General features: G+C 47.0%; 1 pseudogene; it reads right to left on the bottom strand.

Moving 5' to 3' along the window:
- Window positions 1-203: 203 nt before the first annotated feature.
- Window positions 204-18934, bottom strand: part of LOC123484467 — a 110188-nt pseudogene continuing 91457 nt past the window's right edge.

Raw genomic sequence — 18934 nt, 5'->3', positions numbered from 1 at the left:
TTACTAGTTCGTTTTGGGCTACTCACAATGCCCTCAGTGAGCCAGCTCTGTTGTTGAGGACAAGGAGGAGAAAAAAACAAAGAAGAAGAGTAATAAACATAAACCAACATACAGGAAGATACATGGAAGAAAGGAGAAAAGGAATGAGAAAATACACAGAGAGCTGGATAACGACACTTACGGACGGAGCCAGGCATTCCTACCTTGTCACTGCTGCAGTTGTTGAGGCCCATGCCTGTGAGGGCAGAGAGAGCTTGGCCACCTCCCTTGCCCTGCTGGTGGTGCTGCAGCTGCTCTCTCTGGATCCCTGTTCTCTCATCTTCCTGCCTCTGGATGGCCTTCATCACACCGCATCTGGTCCCCGAACAGCGCTGTGGAGTTGGTTCCAGGCTGGACAGGATGTCACAGAGGAGGGAGAAAGGTTCCTTGAGTTAAAAACAAACACACATAAACAGTAGATACACATACACACTATTCATTTTGATTCCGCAGTGGGCGAGCCCCACTGACAGGTGTTCATCATCCTATGTGGAGAATCAAGCCTTGTAGGAGGAGGACCCCTCCTCCTTTTTCCAGTGAGTGTGTATGTGTGTGTGTGTGTGTGTGTGTGTGTGTGTGTGTGTGTGTGTGTGTGTGTGTGTGTGTGTGTGTGTGTGTGTGTGTGTGTGTGTGTGTGTGTGTGTGTGCTGCCTGCATCTGTGTACATGTGGGGCTGTTTTAAAGACAGCGAGAGGCAGTAGACCGAGTCTGTCGCCTTCTTTGTGTAATTAACATCTCAAAGTTAGGTGAGGAGGGATACAGTTAAAAACACAAAATTGAAGAAAAACAAACATAGGGACTGGGTTTAAAGCCCACGGTCTGAGCCAAACAGCGGGAAATACAGCCACTTTTAATGAAGAATTGCATTTAATAACAGTTAGCAACGGCTGAGTAGAAAATCTTAACATGAGAGGATGGTGAAACGTAGAGACCTCTTAAAAACAAATAATGTGTTACAACATCCGCAGGTCTAGATTGCATGGTTTTTAATACCAAGGTTCTACCGAGAATAGGAGTTGCAATTGTGTCAACAGTTTCGTCTACATAGGGATAAAACGTCATTCACTTTTGTTTAATCCATTACTTATTATTGTTGGTCACATTGTTCAAAACCATTTGTACACCTTGACAGTGTGTGAAATATTGTATGTTCAACTCCCATTATCCTGACACAGAAAATAAAACCAACAAAATATCAGCTTTGATCCTATATCAATGTTGTGGAGATTATAATGATCTTTCTATGTGATCTAGGGGGTGGCCAGTTCAAAACAGATCTGTGTGTGCTCCTGTGTGGTTATTCAATCAGTATGTATTGACTATTGGAGATGGGGTGAGATGCAGCAGTTGGCCGTTCTTACCCAGAGAAGACCCACGGCCCATGCCTCCCAGGACTGGGGATGCCGCTCTTCAGCAGACTGTTGGCTGGTCTTGCCCTTCCGTGAACAGGAGGCTGTGTGTGGGGACGTGGGGGACTTGACTGGCCTTCACCGTCTTGGGCCGGGCGGACAGGGTTGAAGAGGCTGCGTTCCCTCCTCCCTTGTGGGAGATGGGGTAAGGGAAAGGAGTGGGAGAGAGCGAGAGCGAGAGATAGGAGAGAGCTGAGACAGACAGAGAAAGCAGACGAAAGAGGGGAGAGAGAGAGGAGAGACAGCGGGAGAGAGAGGGATCGATGTAATAAGGGCTTCCCATCCTGTTGGGAGTATGTGTGGGCTCCCAGACAACACTCTGCTCCTGACTAATTACTAGTGGCTCCCCATATCTGACCATCCACTGCTCCCCTCTCCTCTCCCCTTCTCTCCTCTCCTCTTCTATCCTGCTCTGCTCCTACTCTCCCCCTCTTTTCCTCTCCTCTCCCCTCTCTCCTCATTCATCTGCTGGGCACCTGTGCCATCATGGCCTGTCCTCCCCTATTTGGCCTTTTTCACAATAATTAAATTAGATTTTGCCTCTCTGTCCATCTTCATCTGTTCTCCCTCTTCTCTGGTCTAAGAATGGGAATAATAACCACATTACAGAGATGCACTGTGTGATGATTAAAGACATGGTTGTGGCACAGTCATCAAACGTCCACAGTTGCATTTCTAATTCATAAGTTAGTTTCCAACCCCTTTCCTTTCTCATCGGATACTAATAGTTAGTCATTTTTGTTCTCATGTAATACCTGCATCCAACAGTGTGTAATAAATTTATAACTGGCTTAGAAAATGCATTCTTAAAGTGGGTTGGGTGAGTTAATGTGAGATGTGTCAGGTCACAGGAAGGACATGTCTGCTGGGCTGGTTGCAGTGCAGCACAGAGGCAGCAGTAAGTTGTGGATTGAGGCCGATGGTGATCTGGTGTTCCCAGGGCAGTGTCCGGGGAGCTCTTGGAGAGGATACCTGCTACCTTGACTGGATGTTACTAAATGGTGGTATTACACCGTACCAATGGAGGAAAGTACCTGGGTGGGGCTTCAAGGATAGCTCTACTGCCTCCTTATCTATCTTTCTAGTGAAGTCTCATCACTGAGATTAGTCTGTATGCTGTTGTTAACAGTCTTTTTCTAAAAGCCCAAGTGTCTTCTTTGTCCAAACATATGGCTAGCTCGAAGGCACAGACTGCCTCAAGGCCTTGTTATTACAGTCCAATACACAGTTTTTGTCATCCAATCTTGCAAGCTGACAAACAAAACTAACAGCAATCTAATTCTAACTAAAGGATGAATCTAGAAATCTTTATATGTACTTGGTACTTAGTGTTTAGTTATGATAGTTCAAGTTCACAACCTTTGTAGTTGTTTAGAAGTACGATACATACCCATAGAGCCAATTCAGAATCATCAACTCCAAATGTCAAAATATTTGAGTGAAAAGGCCTGTAGGATCTGTACAGTGCCTCTTATCTAACAAACAGCCAATGACATAGATCCAAGAAAGTGACAATGTTGAGGAGACAGCTTGATACAGGCCCATGGATGAGCTTCCCGAGGAGGCTGTGTGCCTGGGAGTTGTGGGGGAGGCAGTGTTTTAGCCTCCAGATCCTTGCTGAAGAGAATACCAGCAGAGAGATGCTGCACTACCATTCAATTGCATGATTCAAGTCCCTTCACTATTGTGATATTGGGCTGAACTTTTCCAAATGGAGGCATGTTTCAGATTTTGGCCTCTAAATGGGTGAGAGGATGATGTATCTACCCTATGCCCCCATACAGAGGGTCTGGTGGATTCAGGCCATGCAGTAGCAGGCCCTGCTCTCTGGTTTATTTACAAGGCACAATAAGACCCATCAATTCCTCCTTTCCCTTACTTTTTAAACTGCATTAACATACGAAAGACTCTCTCTGTTCTAACTGGTTTTGTTCCATCCCCATGTGGATGTGATAATAAAAAAAAGGTTTTGCTGTTCCTTGTGATCTGGAAACCATGTGTTCCACAAATTCTCTCACTTAGGCGCCTCACAGCTAACAAAGCAACCAGGTCCACAGTTCTGGTTGAGAGAGAGCGGAGCCTAGTGTTAAAGCCCCACATTGATGTAACAAAGACGTTTTTGGCCCAGTATTAGCACAGAAGGCAAGAACAGCAGCACCACTACCACTCCTACCACTCATTTGAGCAGGCAGCAGGCTGGTCAATACACCACTCCAGTACTTTGGCGGTGGGCGGTGGGTGGGTTAAGTATGATGGGGTGAGGGTAGGCAGGGCTACTCCTTGGCTTGAGTGGCGGGGCATTTGGGCAGTGGGTGGTGGGCTGTGAGAGGGATGAGAGGCGGGGGCCTACAGCGATTTGAGTGATAGGGCTGGGAGGATCTTTGTCGTTCTTCCAGGCCGGAGGGGGAGATGGGTCCGCTGTTGTTGGGAGGCTGGGAGTGGCGGCATCTTGGCTCCAGGAGAGAACCTGCATGCTGGCAAGCTGGGCAAGGCATACAGTTGCTGTAGGGAGGGGAGAGGGAGGAAACCCGCTAAGGCGTTAACATCCAGCCGGACACCATTCAAAGCTTTTTCTTTTCTTTTCTCTTTCTCTCTCTCTCTCTCTCTCTCTCTCTCTCTCCTCTCTCTCTCTCTCTCTCTCTCTCTCTCTCTGTCTCTGCCCCCGTCACCTCTCGCTTTCTCTCCCTCTCTCTCTCTCTCTCTCTCTCACACGCCTTTCCTCTTTCCATGCCTGGCAGAGGAACCCTCCCATCAGCTGGGTCTTTAATGTATACGCTTGAATCCAGGGAGAGATAGCAGCCTTTGAAACTGCCATGGGCCTTTCATATTCCAGTACACTTGAGCCGCCTTTTCCGTCATCACAGAGAGAAGTTTTCACAACGTGAGAGACTGTTCTGATTTCCTCCACCTCCACTGTGTAGTTGAGCTGCAGTGAGGTTTCTGTTGAGTTTCTGGCCTGCAATGGGACCCTATAACACAGCCACCTGAGCTGGCCCTCAATACGCCTGCCATCCCACAATTTAGAAACCAAACCCAGTTGACTCCCATCACAATACATTAAACGCATACATTATTAAGGCTCCCATCCTGCTTGCTGCACAAAGACCATTGATGCTCACTGCTTGTTTTCTTAAGAGTAACCGTAACTTTACCAATTCAGTGGTGCACTTTACCACTCAGACGCGGTTTTGATGACTGGCTAAGCTGCTCAATGACAATCACTTTTCCACACAGCAAAGGGATTGAACTCTGTATAATATTCTATATGTCTACTGCTGTCCTGATTATCTGGCAGGCGCTTAGTGGATAGGTTATTACGGATACCGATGTCTTCAGCAACCATATTAAAAAATGTCAGACACAAATCACAGAAATGTGCTACTTAAAAAAATCCTACAAACACAATAAACGCTTATCATTTAAATAAACCTTAGACATGGGGAAGCGCAGATTGTCTATCATTGATGAAAACTGGAGGCTTTAGTGATGCTGTTAAAACTTCTAGGCACTATGAACATGTGAACTATAATTAATGGGGTATCTACTATCTAAATACATAAATCTGAGTTTCCACTCTTTTCCAGTCAGTTTGAACAGCAAAAATTAGATTGTTTTATGATCAGGTCTGGAGTTTATTATGTTTTTGTATGGCCTCTAAGACCCACTCCCTCTCATGTTGACAGCACTACTGTCTGCCCCAGGCTATTATTGATTGGCCACCAGGCAAGTGGTTAAATTGGCTTTGTCCCCTGCTGTAAGTGGTGGGCTTCAGTCAGCCAGGGATCAAGGTCTCAGAGTGAGGGCTAGGTAGAGCAGTATGTACAAACTTTCACAGCTCCAGACCAGACAGATACCAATTTCATAATCCTCTGACAAGCCTTCTGGGCTCAGAGTGCAGGTAAGCCGCCTGTTTCTCTATGTTATTCAAACAGATGACATGTCAAGGAGAATTTACTTTCTGTTCTGCATGACCAATCAGCATGCCTTGTCTCATTTCCTGGTTTGCCAGGGCCCCATACAGACTCCATTTGTGTGGATGGAGGCGGCGCAGCCCCGTGGCCTGTGTGCCCCACCCTCCGTAGTGCAGACGCACACTCAAAGCCAAACAGCGACTTTGTGTCCTGCTCACACATCTCCAGATATAAACATGTATACTCTCCTGTACTCAAACTTTATCTAACTACATACACAGCACACAAAAGGTTCATTCTCTGGGGAACCTGAGGCGCACAACAGCACATGGGCAGCGGAAATGACCGAATTGATTATGTTCCCATTAATGATAGTAATGCCTCACCTCTTGCCACACAAACAGCCTTTTGTCTTCAAGGCATCAAATGGACAAAACTCTACCCCCAACCTCACTAATACAACGCTGAGTTAGTTTGAGCATTTTGGGTTAGGTGACATAGTTGAAACATGTATGAGATTGGGGAGTTGAGCATGGCCTCTCGCCCAGCTGCCTGACTATGTCTGTGGGCTACACGTGAGGCTCCAGTCTGTGGTAGGAGCGGAGCGGAAGCCTAGCTCGTTGGACAGATGTTTGTTAACAGAGCTGTAGATGGGCAAAGCCCTGACCTCGAGTGGGGAAGAACTTATTGTTCGGAAAATAGCATAATTGGGTTTTGCTTCAAATTAGAGGCAGTCAGCCTGGCTTTTGTGAGGCCCTGGATTAGCAGGTCGAAAGGCAGGGTGAGGAGCTGCAGCTTCTACCCAGCACAGCCAGATCAAGGAGGTAAGAGCCAATAAATACAAACTGTGAGAGCAGGAAGACATGCAGGAGGGAGGTGTGGGGACGACACAGCCACCGCTAACTAAACCATGCACCGCCCAAGGACAGAGGAGGTGAAGGCGGAGGTGGTCGCCGTGCCTTCCAGTGCCTGCGGCCTAGTTGTGTAAGAATGTATGTGTTAACTAGCTGGGCACTAGAAATAGAGGGTGTGGAGTTCTGAGGGAGGGAGAGGGAGGGAGAGGGGAAGACAGAGACAGCCACTGGCTGACCTGACTGACTAACGCCTCCTGTCCAGGGACATGTTCCAGTCCCTAACTGAAGGACATCTGCCTGCCTGGCCTGCTTGTCCAGGTCTCTCCGGTAGGCCCACACTTACTCCTTTCCCGCACCCCACCATCTTGGTAGGTCTGCCACACCAGAAGGTGCCTGTTGGTAATGAGGGTTTTGGCACTTGAAAGTCAATGGTAAGAGACAGGGATCAGGAGCTGGGGCTGGGGTGCAGGGGCCTGGGGCTGGACTGGGGTAGGGGTCTGGGACTGGGACTGGGGCAGGGGCTGGGACTGTACTCCTGTGGGCTGGGGCTAGGGAAGAGCTGGCTTGGTGCCCCAGGTCCACAACGACCAGCATGCAGCAGGTCGAGTCCTGGAGTCGCCTCTGCTCTCGGCGCTCATCAGTAGCAGTAGTGGTTTCACCTGCACTCTCCTATTGCCACAAAAACAAACTCATTCTCAAGCACTAAAACACTTGACTTCACTGTCCTTACCAATTAAAATGGAGCAGCTATTGAGGGTAGGAAGATGCCAGGAATGTTTGTGTTGAGTGAGGTACGGGAGAGAGAGAGAGAGAGAGAGAGAGAGAGAGAGAGAGAGGAGAGAGAGAGAGAGAGAGAGAGAGAGAGAGAGAGAGAGAGAGAGAGAGGAGAGACAGACAGATTGACGGATTTGACAGATAGAGAAGAAAAGAGAGAGACAATGGGGGGTGAATAATGACTACTTTTAACACAACAAGCAGTGTCTATGATAAATGTAATGTTATGGTTTCCGTGCTATACTATGCAAATCGTTGGGGCTGGTAAAGCCTGTTTTTCTGATGTTTGATATTATAAGCTCCTAGCCCTCACCTCTATGGCTCTGCTGGGCAGGCAGACAGGCAGCCACAGAGGTCCTGCTGCCTGGGCTCTCCCAATGATGCTACTTGGGCCAGAACACAGAAACAAGGAACTAAGACTGAACAAAGCCTGGTGTTGACTCCTACAGTATCCACTTCCTCAAAGAAAACAGTTAAAACACACACACAAACACACACACTTCCTATACTCCCGTCCCTCCCCTCCTACTCCTTCCCCTTCCTCCTCCTCTCCGTCTCTCCCAGAAGAGCAGAGCACCAGCTGCTTTCTCTCTCTCTTTCTCTCGCCTTTCTCTCTGTGTCTGGTCTCCAGTTCTTTAAACTCAAAGTCGCAAAGTGTTTTACTTGTTGTTGGTGATGGTGCAGAGGCCCCAGTCTCTCCACACATCCGGAGTGGCCACAAACATTTGCTCTCCAAACAAAAGATAATACCAGGTTTCCTGCTTTCCTCCTTTCTGTCTGGGAGTCTTGAGACTCCGAAGTCCCTCCTGTCACTCCAGCTGCCTCAGCTACTCGAGTGCCCTCTACACGCATCTCTCGCTGCTCAGATCTGGTCCGGCTAAGTCATTAGCATCGTGGGCTGCTTTTCATGTGTTTATGACAGCAAGTAGAGCAGGGTTTAGCATTGGGCCTGAGTGATGCCATTTCCACTGAGATGGGATGGTAATTTGCAGGGTAAAAGTCACTATCACTCAGGCAATTTAACATCCAAGATGCTACAGCTTAAGGATGTGACGGTCCCACCTTGAGGTAGTGCTAGTAAGAGTGCACACAGAAAGAGGCAAAAAAATTAAACGGAGAAAGAAAGAGGGTAATATAAGCAAGTAGGAGATGGAGGAGAAAGCTAGGGATATAGAGGATGAGAGAAAGTGTAGAGCGAGACTGGGAGGGGGCAGAGAGAGATAGACTGTAAATTGAGGATTTGACTGATTGTTAAGAGGTCCATTTGCTGCTCTCTGATCCCCTATAGAGGGGGACACAGATGTTCCGCTTCATCCAATGATGCTTTCACTAAACTCAAGCTGCAAACGCCCAAAGTCTGGTTCCACTGATAAAAAAACAGTCCCGTCTAAAGTTCCTTCTCCTGTTTATCACCTGGTAAAAGACTTCCAACAATATATCAGGCTTCCACATCAGCTTTAAGGAAATTGTTTTTCAGCAGGGTATAAAGGCGGAGAGGGTAGTCTACAAACAACAAATTAAGTGCAACTCCAACTGAAAATTATTTTTTGGTGAAATTTAAGGAATTTCTTTCTTGTCTTGTCCGCTAATTGACTATAGTGGGTGGCGGTTTCATCGGGGTAACAATCCGAGCACAATTTCCTTGTTAGGAGCTAAAGCCGTTGTGGGACCAGGGCAGGATAGTCCAGGGCGGAGCCAGTTGTTTCGCTTGTCCTGAGCTCATCCAGGCCTGAGTGACCCAGCGAAGAGGGCACCCGGGTCGGAGGGATAGCAGCTACACGCCTTCTCTCCCTGTGACTCAGAGATCGAAAGGCCAAATCTTTGTCAGGGAAGCATTGAGTGAAATTCACCTGTACTGAGAAATGCCTAGACAGCCTTCTCTTCCTGCCAGCCACCATGGCCCGCACCCACCCTGTTTGACAAGCAAATTACACTTCCAACACCAAACGCACCTGACCAAGATTAATTTACATCCACTGCCCTAAACCTTTGTTACCTTGGTTTTTATGCCTGGAGAGGAAGGGCAGAGAGGGGGGAGTGAGAGGATCCTCCCACGTAGGGCCCATACTGTTATGACAGTGGAGATTGTGGAGCGGGTGCGTGGTCAACATTGAGGTGAGACTGACAGAGCGGCCAGCATCCCTGACTGGATGGTTGAGCACATTACTGCTGCCGTACTTGTGAAACCACTTCCTCCAATAAGACACTTTTTTAAGGTTCATATATTTCACAATCTAGAAACTCGATAAATTGTGAAAATTATACTTTGCCAGGCTGCTGACAGTGAGATATATTTTAATTAGAGGAGGTATGCTGAGCCAATGCCACGCAGGGGAGGGTCCTCAGCCCAGGAAGTTGAAGGCGTTGCAGGTGAATGGGGGGGGCTCGCTTGAGTCTCAAGTGCTTCCTCGTCTGCTGACGCGTGAAACCAAAACTTTGTGGATATGGCCACTGTACTGATGATCACACCCAGAACACACACATTCTGTCTGGCTGATCCTCCACAGACCTCCAGCAATTAGCAGCAGAGATGCTTTGGTTAAAAGATTAGCATGTAGAATAAGAGCCTACACAGAATAGGAGAGACATCAGAAATATACTGAATGAAAGAATATGATAAACCACTGGTGCACAGACAACAGCTCTAATGTATAGATTTACAGGATGTGAGTGAGTCAACTAACGCGAAATCAACATAAAATGTCACGCTATCAGATTTAGGTTAAAAAAGTTGGTTGGCAAAAATAGGAAATTCCCTTACGCGCTGATGACTTTTTAAAATAATCCAACACCGAACTAAACGTCATCATTGCTCAGTGGGAACTAACATCATAATGTAATGCTTCCTGCAGCTCTTAGTCGCAACGACTGAATTCAGTTGTCCTCTGACTGGACAGCGAGCCACAGTTGCTAGAGAGCACGACCACTACGCAGTGCTGTACTTTCTAACTGTCATCACAAAGTGTCTCCTCATATCCTCTCACCACAAAATGACACATACACTCCTCTTTGTCACTCTATTTTTTCTTGTTGACTAAAAGAACATATTGTCTGCTTTTTTGTCCTGATGTGACTTGTGTGACACAGAGCTCCTCTGTTCTTCTCTTCTGGCGTTTCCCTTGTTTCACTGCTAGACTTGAGGGAGATGGGGATGATGGAGCTAACACTATTATCACTATGAGAGGAGACAGTGAACTTAACTTAATCACTTGCATCTCTGCTCTTCATATTCTGTTTTAATCATCCTGTCTCCCAGTGCTTTGTAGAAGAAGTGATAGGAGTCACATGTGGCTGGGCTTGTTGATCCCAGCACTAAAAAAAGGCTGTTTGGGACTTGGCCTTGCTGTTTTAAGGGAGACTCTATGCAGGGTAAATAGCAGCAGGCAGCCGAAATAGGTGACGACAGGCGGACAGACTTCACCTAATAGGAATGCACCTCTTTTTTTGTTTACTGTGTACTCTAAAGGTCAGCTAAGTCATGGTCTTGGAGGTTCTTGCTTTCGCCCCATTCCTGGGGTTAAATACGTTATCAGAATTAATTGAAGCCCCCCCCTCACCCCTTCAAATATATGACTAGCCCATCTGACCTAGAACACCATTATAAATAGACACTCAGTAGATTCCCAGACTGTGCTTTCCTCAAGCTTTCTTATGATACACAAACAGAGAGTAACACACACACACACACAGCAAGAAAAAACATGAACAGACTTATCCCGGCACCTTCCACGCTCCCAAATGTTCTTCCCATGGCTGCAATGGCTCACTGCGTGATAAAGCAGGGCTCTCAGCTCCAACTGCAAGTATTGTTAGAACTTGCCAAGGCTCATTAATGCTGAGGAGCGCAATAAGCTCTGAAGGACAAATTGTGTTCATGTATCAGCTGTAGAAGAAATATAGTTACAAGACACTTTCCTCTCAGTCTTCGCCTCCTCCCTCTCTCCTACTCCTGTCTCACTCTGGTTTTGTTTAGCTTCCGATCCTGGCTATCAGAGAAGCTTAATGTCTAATTGCTAACAACAGCTTATCACTGGTGTTGACAAAAACAACAAGCGGGCACAAAAGCAGGCGCCTTGAGGAGCTAGTTTTCTTTCTTCCTTTCTCCTTTGTTTCAAAGGCAGAACACTAAAGTCTACATATTGCACTGATGATCCTTATTCAAGTAGTTTGAGAGAGCCTTAAATATTTATGATAACACAGTTTCAAAAGATATCTTCAATCTTCATAATTCCCAGAACTGGTGCTAAGGACGTTGATAATTTCTTAAGCAAGCAGGCAGGAGTAATAGCATTAGTGTAATTGTACAGAGGGTTTTGCTAAGCTTCCTATAGCCATTCTGTGTATTAGCTAGCAAATAGAACCCCGAGAAAGTAACCTGGGGAATACATATTGTCAACTTGGATAGAAAGAGCATGCCTCGGGCTGAGGAGAGATAAGAGGAAGCTGGATGTATAGTGATGATAATTATAACGGTAATGACTATGAAGATGGAACCCAGATAATTATCTTTATTAAACAGTATAGCCTGCTAGCCCTGACCCCAGTTCAGCTCTTAACAGCTTCATGTGAACGCTCCTGGAAGGGCCTGCAGTGGCTTTGGAGTCTATCCCAGCATTCTCTCTCTGTTCAGGAATAAGCTTCGCCTTCGCCGTTTTTCTGTCTTTCTAGTCTCTTCTCTAGCCCCTTTTTGTTTTTCTCTATCTCTTTTTCTGTTTTTCTTCTCTGTCTTTTTCTTGTTCTTCCTCTGTGTCTTTTGTCTTCCTCTCTTTTTTGCTTCTCTATCTCTCTCTATCTTTTTGTTCTCTCTCTGCCCTCTCTGTATCTCTCTCTATCTCTCTCTGTTTCTATCTTTGTCTTTCTCTGTCTCTTTCTCTCTCTCTCTGTTTCTCTTTTCTTCCTCTTTTTCCCTTTTTCTGTTTTTTTTTGTCTTTACTCTCTCTATCTCTTTGTCCTCTCTCTCTCTCTCTTTCTTTTTTTTTCTGTTTTTTTTTTGTCTCTTTCTCTTGCTCTTTCTCTGTCCCGATTACATTTAGACTGCATTCGCCCTCTTGTCTGTGCACACAACACACACTACTTTAGGTCACACACACACACACACACACACACACACACACACACACACACACACACACACACACACACACACACACACACACACACACACACACACACACACAAGTGAACTCTAAAACAGTGTAACACAGGAACAGAAATACAGTAAACAGTTTGTCTGTCTGATAGATTCTACAGGAGGTGATTAAGGTAAACTGGAGTGATTTTCATTCCCTCTAACAACTATTATCATCCTAACTCCCTGTCTCTGGTGGAGCTATGGGGTTCCTCTATAAAACAGGGTAAACTGTAAGGTGTAAGGTGATGTTTGTAGGAGCTAGGGCCTCCAGGAATATTTAGTGCGCGCAGTTCATTACTTAGGCACATACAGCTGCTTAGCCGCTTTTTCTCCCCTGGGCTTGGCTGGGCGTCCCGAGCAGCATTCTTTGTCATAGCACATACTGGAAGCTGGGGGGGGCTGAGTCCCGACGCTGCCGCAGCTGCCATTGTGGATGGAATGAATCTGCACTGGGTAGTTATCACCTGTCGGGAGTGGAGAGAACAATGTGCACAGGCTGGAGACAATGCGCTAAGGGAGCCGGGGCCCCCAGTGCCATAGGCATGTGCCAACACAGTCCCTGGGCCCTCTTCTCCCTCTCCTCTCCTCCTCTGGGGCCCCCTCGGCTCCCGGCCCAAACATCTGCATTAACAAAAGGCTCAGACTGGGCCGACTGGAGGCAGGATTACTCAGAACGTATCCTCCACCACACTACATCCCTCCTCACTCCCACTCCCTCAGCTCTCCTCTCCATCTCCACGCTGAAAACCAACAGGCACTATGAAAGGTGTGTGTTAAATATCTGTGTGATTATAAGCGATTATGCACAGAGGAAGTGGAGTGTTCTGAGGATTTGTGGACATGTCTTCTGCTATTGTTTCACACAACATTGTTTGTTTGGCAGTGAGAGTCTTGGCAGACAAGCAAGGAAACAGTGCTTTAAGAAACTGGTTAGAACAAGTGTACTGTTACAATAACACGGCTAACAAATAACATTTTTTATCTTGCTATCACACCAATCTAACCAGTATGAATTATTTTTATATAATTTGTATTTTATTGCTTTACAGTGCCTTGGCTAGCTGTCATGAGTTTGAAGGACAGCCTATATGATTGATGTTGTGGGAGTGTTGAGTCTAACTCAGTACCAGAAGCCTTTACACTCAGCCCAGTGTGTTCAGACAGACAGACCAACCCCCGGTGAGATGGGCCAGGCTAGTACTGAGCCTACTAGGGGTTGACTGAAGCATGTGACTGAGGGTAAATTGGCCCTAGTTCAGACCCCACTTCTACCTGTCACTTCATATGGTGCCATTAAGCCACAGGCATGACGGTGAATGTATATACCTTCTGTTTTATGGAAGACACATTTTAGAAGAAAGCATTCAGTTGTACAACTGACTAGGAGCCCCCTTTCCCTTTCAATTTCTTTTACTTCCTTCTCACCCTCACTTTGCAGTCTTTGTACAGCACAGCACATTGTGATACAGCCAGGAAATTCCATCCCAATTTAAGGTAGGGGCAAATAAAATCACGCCAGTGAAGTGATTTCAAATTGGTCTCTAGGAAAGGGTGCGGTGTGGGTCGCTACAACCCCCCATGGGCTTTTTTTTCTCAATGCACCTCTCCTGCATGAGTATATACTGCAAACAGAGACGGAGTGGGGGGAGTTATGTCGCGACTTCGAGGGGCTCAATGTACAAGTCATGTGAAACCAGGGAGGGCTCAGCTGCTAAGTGAGGACACCACCGGCACTGTACTGGGGGTCTGGAGGGGGTTTCTGGGGGTCTAGGGGGTCCAGGGGTTGTATAAAGACTCCAGTAGACTGGGCGTGCTGCCAGCCTGGTGTCAGTAATGAAAGAGAATCAGGGTTTCAAGCGGGTGCTGCTGTCCTGAGGACGGCTGATCCCATGACTGGATCCCATGGTCAGGCCTGGGTGATGGATCACTAGGAGGCTCCAACAGGGGGGAGCCAGATGACGCCATGGCTGGGCCAGAGCTGGGTACATAACTCTGGCATATGGAGAAGGCACGCTATGGATAGGGTGTTTGTTGTCACTCCTGGAACTGCTGAGGGGATGAGATGGATGGATTCCCTTCATCATGACAAGTCGGCTGCCGCAGCCCTGATGCAGGCACAGTGATCACTGCGATCAAAACAGGATCTCTCATCCATCCACAGTGAACCAAACTCATAAGGGTGATTTCTGGTCCTGTCGGAGCTTACATACGGAGGGTCCTCCATAGGAATCAACCAGTAATTAACCTCTGATATGGTCGTACTACCAACGACACCAGTATCAAAGACATTCCCTGTCCAACAAGACAGATGGGGCCAACGAGCCCCTAGCTGTTCAACATCATAATGCTATAGAGAAAGTGAAAGCAGAGACAGACAGGAGCTGCTGAATAATGTTTGAAGGTCTCTGTAGGTGATAGTAATGGTGGAGAGAGAGGTTCAACTCATCCTGCATTCCTTTTCTCAGCCAGGTATCATGCTCAAAACGGGCCAAATTAAGTGGAGTTGTGTGGGGACTGAACCATCGGGCCCTGACTCTTTATCGGGTGAGCACCCTTATCTAGTGCAGGGCCCTCCAGCTGCCTGGAGCCTGTGCTTGAAGACACCACAGCATGAGAGCATGGGCTCAACACTAATGAAAATGAGTGGGTAGGACTATAGAGCAGGGCCTGACGCAGGAGAAGAGAAGATCCTTTCTCTAACAGAGCTCTTCACAACTAGGAACCTGATGCTAAGGGCAAGGGCAATCTAAAATATTCTGTCAGAATACTTGAGTTCTTTGAAAACAAGTGGCTATGGAATGAATGTTCAATTACTAACTCTATGCCCTATTTCATTTTCTCTGTTTGAAGTGCTAACAATGTCTCTATCCAGCTAAACAAGGCGGTGAGAGAGTTGGTGTTAAACAACAATTAGAAGGCCTAACACTTGTGAGCATGAATGGCTGACACAGATTCCATGGAGCTCTTATGCAGCTACTGTATTCAGTCACAAGAGGGACAGGCCCGGTTGGTTATTGTGGGCCGCCGAAACAGAAGTGTGGCAGGAGTCATTCCAGCAGGGTGTCTATGTGTGTCCTCATCATAGCATAGGGACCCAATGACCATGGAGTCATTTTGCAGGCCCATTAGACTACTATCAGAGTGGGAATGGTCTCTGTGTCCATGTAAACAGAGCGAGCTGGGGTCTATTTGTTTAAAGGATGACCTGCGTCTCTGCTCTGCCATGCAACGTCAGGGGCCATTGGAGCACAGTGTGTGCAGAGTAGTTCTGTCGTTGTGGCAACACAGCGGGGTCAGGGTCATAAGCAGCGGTCCCTGGGAGGGTCTGTCTCATAAAGATGACATCAGATTAGTGTGCTCCTAGCGTGGAAGTGAACGCTTGGCCACTTCACTAGTCTTCATGGAGGGTGGACACAGCAGCATCCTCTGCTCTATCAGACTGGTCATCAGTAGATGGGATCTTGTGATAGGGGGCTGAGGATAATAGAGCCGTTAAGCTACTTCAGTTGATGATGGTAGTCATTGGTAGTCACTTTCAGACCTTTTTTCCTTTTCTTTATGAATAACTCATGAATAATTCAGGATCTGTGTGTACACATGGCGACCCATGCATGCCGTGAGTCCATAATACCTCCTGTTATTTGTAATAAAACATTTTTTATGTCAAATGTATTAAAGAAATCAAACTGGCAAAATAATCCCCTCAGGCGCTTTGTTCAAGCTGTCATGCCTCTGTAGTTCCAAAATAGCGGACTTTTTTTTTCATCCTGTGGCTTTATAGTAAATGTATTAGCTGCACTAGCACACCTTTTAATGTTCTGCTATGTACCCGCTGACTAGACTAGCCAATCTTACTCGACCCCTCTGCTCCCTGCATGTCCTGGAGTTACCTCAATGTTGTGATAAGGTGCTTACAACAAATGTATTTCTGAGAGCATTCAGACAGACAAAAAGGAGAGCCTGGACTTCCCTCCCCCAGGTCGGTCAGGGAGATGAGAAAACCCTTGCATGTGCAATTTGACTTTCCTTCCAGCCGATAGTCAATGTTCAGCAAGAAGGAAGAGGAATGCCCCAGCCATAGGGCTAAGGGGGAGAGAGGCTGTGTGGCTGGGTCCACTCTGGGGCAGGGATCTGACTGAATATTTAAGGACAGTAATCCCAGAGTGGCACATCTTTCATTCTCAGCAACACTGAGGCGAGGAGAATCAGGGCGCGAGGTTACTGCCCTGGCAGGGAGTCGAACAACATGTCGTAGCAATTTCCCACAAATTTGTTTTGGGGATTTGGAATGTGTTGCGCGTGGAGCCATTCTGTTTCTCTGTTCGGTCACACAAAGGGGAGAGGGAGGCATGCTGCTACAGGCAAGGGGAGAAGAGGCACCTGGGAGGGGGCCTGGCCTGCACCCTTCATCCCCACAGGACAAATGATGCCCGCCCCCTCCCCTTCCTCCTCTCACTTTTTACACTTAACCTTGACTCTTCTAATCTCTTCTTTCTACTGCTGTCTGTCTGTCTGTCTGTTTCTGGGTGAGTGACGTGTCAGCTCATCTCCATAAAGAATACAGAGGAACAAGACACTATCTCAGGAAAGTATGTATAGACATGAATACTGTAATGTTTCTGGTGCTATCACATTCCACCATTCGCGGTATGTTTAAATTGATATCTGGCTGTACATAATCCTTTTGAGCGATTGATGAGTACAGTGAGGGAGTGAGGGGTCAGGGATGACCCAGGTAGAGTATTGTGTTACCGCAGCAGGCAGCTCCCTCAGCAGATTTTTCCACAGTGATTACAGCCAGAGAAGTCAAGACACTTTCATGATGAAAAGCTGTTTACATTCCAGTGCTCCTTTTACTCATATCCATTGTTGAACAGGGCATGCTGCCTTGGAGATGAACACAGAACACTCCCTAAGGCTTGGCTCCATTTCCAAGGTGACATGGAGTAATGTACGCCATTGCCTTGGCCTTACTGACTACACTTTTCTTTGATGCTGTATGGAGACTGGGATATGAGTAAGTGCACAGATCCTACGATAACTGGGGCAGTGAAAATTAGGACTGAAAAAAAAAGCATTACTGACATAAAAATACATTTCAAGTAAATGTATGAAATATATACCCATAATAAATATGTAGGATAGAGTATATTGGGAAAGGTCCTTCATCAATGTCATAATATTACCCATAGCTGCCAAAATGCACCTGTGTTTGTGAGGTGGAAAACTGCATCTCCATAACAGTGAGGGGTAGACAGAAAACAGGACAGACAGATAACAGGACAGACAGAAAACAGGGGACAGACATAAAAACAGGACAGACAGAAAACAGGACAGACAGAAAACAGGACAGACAGAAAACAGGACAGACAGAAAACAGCACAGACAGAAAACAGGACAGACAGAAAACAGCACAGACAGCAAACAGGACAGACAGAAAACAGGACAGACAGAAAAACGGGACAGATAGAAAACAGCACAGACAGCAAACAGGACAGACAGAAAACAGGACAGACATAAAAACAGGACAGACAGAGTCCGGACAGACAGAAAACAGCACAGACAGAAAACAGGCCAGACAGAGACACAGGACAGACAGAGACACAGGGACAGACAGAAAACAGGGACAGACAGATAACAGGACAGACAGAAAACAGGACAGACATAAAACAGGACAGACAGAAAACAGGACAGACAGAAAACAGGACAGACAGAAAACAGGACAGACAGAAAACAAAGCACAGACAGAAAACAGGACAGACAGAAAACAGCACAGACAGAAAACAGGACAGACAGAAAACAGACAGACAGAAAACAGGACAGATAGAAAACAGCACAGACAGCAAACAGGACAGACAGAAAACAGGACAGACATAAAACAGACAGACAGAGTCCGACAGACAGAAAACAGCACAGACAGAAAACAGGCCAGACAGAGACACAGGACAGACAGAGAACACAGGACAGACAGAAAACAGGACAGACAGAAAACAGGACAGAGACAGGACAGACAGAAAACAGGACAGACAGAAAACAGCACAGACAGCAAACAGGACAGACAGAAAACAGGACAGACAGAAAACAGGACAGACAGAAAACAGGACAGACAGAGACAGGACAGACAGAAAACAGGACAGACAGAAAACAGGACAGACAGAAAACAGGCCAGACAGAGCACAGGACAGACAGAGACACATGACAGACAGAAAACAGGACAGACAGAGACACAGGACAGACAGAAAACAGGACAGACAGAAAACAGGACAGACAGAAAACAGGACAGACAGAGACACAGAAAGAAACAACAGGGAGAAAGAGAGGAGCATACTGGTTGTAAGAGACTCCCGGTGGGGAAGAGAAAGCCCTGCTGGGCTGCAGCGGCTGCTGCCAGGGTGCGTTGGTCGTGGTGGGAAAAATGGGGATCGTGAGCGGAGGCATGTGACCCTGGACCTGCTGAACAGAGAGAGAAGCGGAGATCAGAGAGAGGCCTAGCTGAGCTACAGACACAAAGAGCAGCACACTGAGGCAAGCAGGCAGGCAGGGGGAGAGGAGAGGAGAGGGGAGCACAGAGCAGATCACAGCCCGGCCTAACGTGTCCTGACAGGGGGCTCATGCGCACTGACGGCCCCCGTGGGCTCACACAAACCTGGCCCGGCCACGCCTGCCCTAACTCCCCCACCATTTCAACATCGGAACATCAAAGGACCCCGCCGCACGCGCATTGTTCACCCCCGAGGGTGTGACACGTGGGAGGCAAAGGATGGGAATTGAGGTTACAGGATGTATTGAGCACCTGTAGAGGGTTGTGTGGTGTGT

This window comes from Coregonus clupeaformis, unplaced genomic scaffold (assembly GCF_020615455.1).
Source record: "Coregonus clupeaformis isolate EN_2021a unplaced genomic scaffold, ASM2061545v1 scaf0325, whole genome shotgun sequence".
NCBI lineage: Eukaryota > Metazoa > Chordata > Actinopteri > Salmoniformes > Salmonidae > Coregonus > Coregonus clupeaformis.
Note: the sequence above shows the minus strand (reverse complement) of the source record. Positions and strands in the feature narration are given on the sequence as shown.